We start from the raw sequence: 6,964 nt of genomic DNA on the forward strand, positions 1-6,964 counted from the left end.
TTCAACAGTCGCAGCTTCAGCTTCCGGGTGTCTACAGCCGCAGCTCCTGTCTCTCCCTGTGTGCTGCTCTGTTCTCCTGCATTCCTGTCCCGGTAAACTGCGTGTCTGTTTTGGAGTGCTTATTAAACCTCTGGATACTACTTCCCTCATATTGTCCTGATGTTCTTGTTCTTGTTCTTGTTTTTTTTTCCCTTTCTTCCCCTCAGTGTATTAAATCTCCAAAATCATAACATCTTTAAAAAAACAACTCAAAATCATTTAGGCAAAGATAACCCCATATTTACTCACAAACAAACATTTTAGAGCCCAATGCACGTTTTGAAAGGACACCAGTCAGTGGAAGGAGTGGCTGAAAGCTTCTGCACTCATGTAATGGCATTGGTGTTCAGCATGCGTCTTTAGTGTGTAAGTATTTATTAGCCTCCCATCTCTGTGTTCCTGCCCTGAAATATTCATTATTCAGCTCATAAAATGCTTCCAGTTATATAGTTTCTCCCCCTGAGAAACTATATAACTGTTTTGAGTCAGGAGTTTTATGAATTGGCACTGATGTGACATGAGAATCCCAGCGAGTCCCAGCGAGTGAGTATTGTGACCTTCAGAGATTTGCCTGTTATCCCTCTACAGGGACAAGAAAGATGTCCTGCAGCGTGATTAAGAATTCCCCGCTGGCTGCTGGCTGCTGGCTGCTACATTAGTATGGATGCAGAGTAAAGTCCACTCCTTACGATGTGACCCTCCACTGCTATCACGTAAGCAGAGGCCTTCATCCAAACTGCAAACACCTAAAAAGTAATGTGACCAAAGAGAGAGTAAAAGTGCCTCCTCCCTGTAAAAGTGCTTCCTCATTGTCTAGAAGCATTAGTCTCTCTCTCTCACTCTCGCTCTCATTTCCATTCAGAGTGCTCCTTGCTGGTGGGTCAAAGCCCTGATTGTGCAAAGAGCTGATGGAGGCAGGGACTCACACTGCCCAGCCCCTTTATTATGGAGAAGGAGGCTTCCCTCAGGCTCCCTTAACTTACATCACAGCCTCCTCAGGAGAGAGTGCATAGACTTATTCATAGCAGCCAACACTGTGTGAATAAACTTGCTAAGGGATGAATCAGGTAAAGAGCCAGTGGAGTTGGCAAAGTAGGTACGCTTTTGTTTTTTCCACCCAATCACATGACAACAGGCAAGTGTGGGTCCAAGTGTGAGGAAAGTGTTACACTAAAGCTTTTTAAATCAGCTTTATTTTCGATCTAGCTGCCAACATGGGATAGCCAAAAAGCATCAGCATGGAACATTCAACACAAATCGATACTAATACAAAAAAAAGGGAGGCGAAAAAGTAATATATATGAATTATTTTGCAGAGGAATGGAGAAGGCCTTTTTTGTCATGGCGGTGCAGCAGACTGGAAATTAACAATCATGTCAGGACATGAAATGAAAAGCTTGGGCTGGTGACTGTCGCAACACACACAAATAGAGACAGATGAAGAAGGGTTGAGCCTCCGTGTCACCTCATTACTCTGATGGCTTTCAAATTATTCCAGTGTCAGATCCATGCTGAAAAATCAGACGTGTGCATCATTCCGTCTCGGATGCATTTTCCATTTGTCAATAACAGAGTAGCAGTGAAGAAAACAAAGAATAGTGCAGGAATAGATAAAGAGTTATATTGTCATTCATCACACAGCACCAACATTCTCTGATATTGACATATAAGCAAGCAGAACAACTCTCAATCCCTGACCCCTTCTCTGATATTTTCCATGGGCATAGATGTTGGTTGTGAGTTCACAGCACACAAACACACGGTCTCAGCACAAACTAAGGCTTCAGAGTCAGCTCATTTATGCAACCTTCCCCTGCAGAGGATGTGATCAGACTGAGCGTATGCAAGTCACAGCCATAATGATCCAAGATCTCATGAGTAGGTGGTTGAATTTGTTCCTTCAACGCCAGAGGGGCAATGAAAACTATGAAGTAAAAACATCTATCTCTCAAACAAGTTTTGGATGTTTAATAGGCAATCTGGATGCCGTACTCATTGCCCAAATGTGTAAATAAAGGTCCAAGGCTAACTCCTCTGTCCTTGAGGTTGAACAAGTAGTTTTGAGAAGTTCAATATTGATCTGAGAGATGTACTAAAGCAACAAAGAAAAACTGTTAATCAGTGGAAAAGAGTCACAGAAAGAGATGGATTGCAATTTTGTGTATATCAAGATGTAAATGTGTGTAACCAGTGGCTTCTGCACTCTTGCTTAAAGGAACGGGTGTGGAAAAAGAGTGTTCACAACCAAATGGGACACCAGGGAATAGAGTGCACCTTGGATGAACCTTAACAGAGGTGCTTATGGGTAGGCATGTACACAAATGTGGAAGGGATGTCAAAGGTGCGAACTGGCTAAAATGCCACAACCTACCCATGCTAGGCATGTGAGTGGCTCGCGCTGCACCAAGAGCGTCTCCAGGAAGCTCATGCCAGGGCCAAAGACCACGCTGAGCATAGAGTGATAACGTTTCCACAAAGGGAAATGGTCACGCCTAGACCGCGTGCCAGTATGAGGAGAAACCCACTGAGTCAATGAGTGTGGAGAAAGCAGTTATAAGTGGATCATTTTGATTCTCGAAATGAATATTAAAGTCTCCTGGTATTATGATATTGTCCACATGAGTCTCCATGTCTGTGATAAAAGTAGAGAATTCATCTGGGAGGACAGTAGATGACTACAGTACAAAAGGAAAATTGGTTTCCTGCCTTAGAGGGTGCTGGGTTAAGAATAAATAGCTCCAAATCGCGTTGCTTCATCTGCCAAATTATTCCCTCTGGCTACGAGGGTGTTAGTTTTCTGGTGTGCAGGACATTTGATAATGACTTAAGCAGTGGGAAGGTGCATTGCTTCAAACAAATGGTAGATTTGCTCCCTGTGTGTTATAGTTGTGTTAATTGTCTCATCTGAAGCCTCTCTGTTTCCAAACGTGGCAGTAAATGTTTTGATTTCCGTGAGTTGGGCAGGGCATGACTGAGAAACCTCTGTTGTTTGGATTTCTGTGAACGAGTCATCTTTTGTATTCAAACGGTGCCAGTGACATCCCCTGAAACAAGTGCCATCAACAAACAGTGTGAGATCTGAAGGAATTTGTTGGCAGTGCACATTTTCTGTTGCAGGCAGAAAAACATCAGTGTCCTTTACACACTTGTTGTCTATTGTACTATCTTGCATCAGGACCGAGTTAGAAAATCCTGCTCTTTCTTTAACATACAAGTGAAAAGTGCTGGTGGTGACTGCATGTCCCCCTTTTAACGCCCGAGAGGCCTCCTCTGCTTCCTCTGTCCACTGCAGCTGTGGCCCTATTAATACCTTGTCTCGCTGCTCTGATTAGGGCTCGGTCGGCGTTTTGAGGGCATAATCGCAGATCCACGGTCAGCTGTATCCTGCCATGCCCAGAAGGAAATCATCTGCCCCACCCGTTTGTGATCTGGGGGCTCTGATAATAGCCTCTACCGGTGATGGAGCTATCAATCTTTTGTCTCCATAAAGCTGTCGGCCCAAATGCTCAACTTTCTCATAGAATTGTAGTTTATCTTTGTTCACCCTGTGTCCTCCTTTTGCTAGTGCTGTTAGCCGTGTAACACAGTCTTTTTCACACTGTTCTTTGGTAAAGCTACAAATTGGTACATCATCTACTGTACATATTGTAAAACATTGCTCTAAACGTTCAGCTGTTATCGTTTATTGCACCCCTTTGCTGTAAATGTGAACAGACAGTCAGGATGTAGTGGAACACTGAAAAATGCTAAACTGAAATCAATTACAGTACTATTTTGTGTAAGGTGGAATGTTTGAGAGTAATGTGTGGGATCATCATGCACCAATCCATAATCATTAGAGTGTTTTTCTTGATTGGACTTATAGGTGCTTTATAAGGGCCACAACGTCGACCTCCACTCGGCCATCAATTGTGCGTTGTGCGTTGAGCTAGAGATCACTGCACAGTCTGTCAGGGGACTCTTCTAGCTGTTCCCTCCTGCTCAAACCATTTAAGCAGTTCTCTCTCTCTCTCTTGCTTCATTATAGCACCCTCTCGTGGTTGCGTCATCACTGTTAAACGTCAATGTTTATAATTGCATGTTGCACCGTTTAGCCTGCAGAATCAATCTAAGGGCCATTCTGGCTTTTCCTGTCTCCATATGAAGGAGGATAATTTGCCAGCTGAGCATCTTCCATTAACTGGATGGCCTCTCTGTGGTTTGGGAATAGAGAAACACACTATTAATTTTACATGTAAGAGAGCAGTAAAACTCCTCAATCTCTCAGGCAAATGGCCGTACCTCAAGTAACAAACGGAAATGTTCAGTCAACGATATAAAACATATTCCAATACACATTATGTTAAAGTCAAGTCAGGTTTATTTCTCCCAACATCTTCTTCTCGATATTTCCCTCCCTTCCCCCCAAACCCCAGCATCCTCCTGTTATTGACCACTGTGACATCATGTCCTACTTCTATAAATTCTTAATGCAAATAAAAGATACAATAAAAATGTAAATTAAATGTAAAGCACCCTAGACCCATGCCGGACCCTGAACAATGTTTCTGCCAAGTGTGGGGGGCGGCGATTGGAGGAATGGTGCTAGTTAAAACTCCAGACCAATAGATAAAGACACAAACAAACACACACACTCACATTTAAGATGATATGACTCTACATACGATTTCATTTCGGCTCAAAGGAACCTAATTTTCTCTCTGGTCCCTGTAGTCAAAACCCACACAGTTGCTTCCTGACCACAATTCTGACATTTTCCATCGGGGTGTTCTTGATGGACACAGACAGGCAGACAGACAGAAGCCTGATTTAGTTAAAAAAAAAAATAATGTGACATGATAATGCATGAGTAGCAGCAGCTGGGTTCAATCCTGAATCAGCAAGGGAGAAGCATAGAGAAGTGTACCTGCCAGAAACAGACTGAACAAAGATTTGCAGCATCTTGATGAATACATTAAAGTAGCCGAGCTTCTATGTCCCTGTCCCTGAACTCCCCGGATGATCATTGGCTTTTGATGTGTGTGTTCGACTGTGTTCTTACTCTCCCGAAGTCGACCATCTTCTCCTTTGTCTTGGTGATGAAAGGTAGCCGTACATACTGAGGTCTGTCTGTCAGATAGTCAGTGATACACAAGATTGTGGATGAGTCACTTACCTGCAGAGGCTGCCGCTCAAAGTCAAAGAGCACATTTTCAAGAGTCCAGCCTGCTTTGTGTAGCAGCAATAGAGTGTGATGCAACAGATACAAGTGCTGTTTAATGCAAACACCTCATCCTTAGTCCAGTAAACATTACTTCTTTTCTACAACTTTTTCCAATTTCGTGTCTTCCCCTCCTCCTTTGGTATGATAAAGATGTCTCCTTGATTTTGTAAGCCCCACTTTTTCTGCCTTCTACTGTTATTCTTCTTTTGTTAAGCAATTCACCAATATGAGCATGACCCTATAGAAAAGTGGCCACTCATCCCATGGATCCCATTATTCTATAAAGAGACTGCAGCTTCTCTACTGGAGCTGAATGATTGCAGGCTCTTTAAAGCAGAATATAAGAGTACAATACTGCTTCTATTGGTCTCACACCACTGTGATTCCAACCAGAACTTATATAGATCAGTTATTCATCGTTTGTTTTGAACCTCAGACTCTCGTCCTTTGTAAAGAAGCTCCTACTTTCCCACAATCTGGATCTTTTGAACCGTCTGACACATCAGACACATATCCATAATGCATTGTATCAATTAATCTATCTAACATCAAACATTTATCTCTATGCCCCTCTTCTTCTTTTTCTAATCACTAAGATGATCAGCAGGGTGAAAGGAGCAGGGAACACATCACCAGTATAAATTGTAGTCCCTCCAGACCAGATCCTTCCTGGGTTAAGAATCAATGAAATGGTTATTATTGTGTCCTTGTAGGTGTCACCTTGTATGTTACTAAATGTTGTTTCCTTCTGAGTTCTAATGGCATTTAACCGCGTCCAACTTCTCGAAAAAACACAAATGTGTGGCTTCCACATGCTGCAGGAGTACTGCAGTATGTGGCAGAAAGCTTCCATCAGCTCACCAAAGTGTACAATGACTTTTGATTTTATGTGCTCACAGAGTACAATGAAAGCCCAGTGATAGATGTTTCTTTCTTTCTACTCCTTTCCCCTGTCAGGAGTGATGGGAGGTAGATGGAGGAGCTAGTAACATTCAGAGAAGATTGCAAACACAATAAATCACTCTGGAGATGCAACCCCTGAGGTCCCGACCAGAGACAAAAGCAATGTGGATGGAATAACAGATGAGGAGAGGACACATGAGTGTGACACAGGGAAACAAGGATGACAAAGGAAAGATACACGTGAAAGATTCAAGAAGAGTGGAGAATGCTGAAGGGGATGAAGTGATTGTATTCAGACATTTACATTAAAGCAGCACTATGAAAACTTTTCCCTCCAGTATTGTGTTATTGTCAGTATTGTCAGTTAGTGTCGCAAAACTACTACACCAAACCTTAACTGTGAAATCATAGCTTATAGCATGTTATAGCATGGTATAGCATAGTTTGGGGTCCACAGGTCAGTTGTTTTTCAGCTCCGTGGCTCCTGAGCTGTCTCAAAGGTTGACGGCTTCTTGCCCAGCGGGAGGGCGGGGTGTGTCCACCTACAGGGCTCTGCGGCTCCCCCTGCCATCTGCCATCTGCCCCCACCCCCTGTCCCATCTTCCATGACAGACCCCTCTGTGCCATCTCATTCCCACCCTGTAATTCTTCTCATCCCCAACTAAGCTCCCACCATCTGCTTGGCCAAGCTGACCCTTCTGCAACATCATCAGCTTTCCTGCAGACCTGGACTGCTCCCCCAACGACCTGCATGACCTTCTGCCCCAGGAGAGAGACTGTCAATAAAAGGACTGCACTGTACTGTGTTTATATCATTCT

This window comes from Genypterus blacodes, unplaced genomic scaffold (genome assembly GCF_046128005.1).
Source record: "Genypterus blacodes isolate CSIRO-AG114 ecotype Tasmania unplaced genomic scaffold, CSIRO-AGI_Gbla_v1 ptg000061l_1, whole genome shotgun sequence".
NCBI classification, from domain to species: Eukaryota; Metazoa; Chordata; class Actinopteri; order Ophidiiformes; family Ophidiidae; genus Genypterus; species Genypterus blacodes.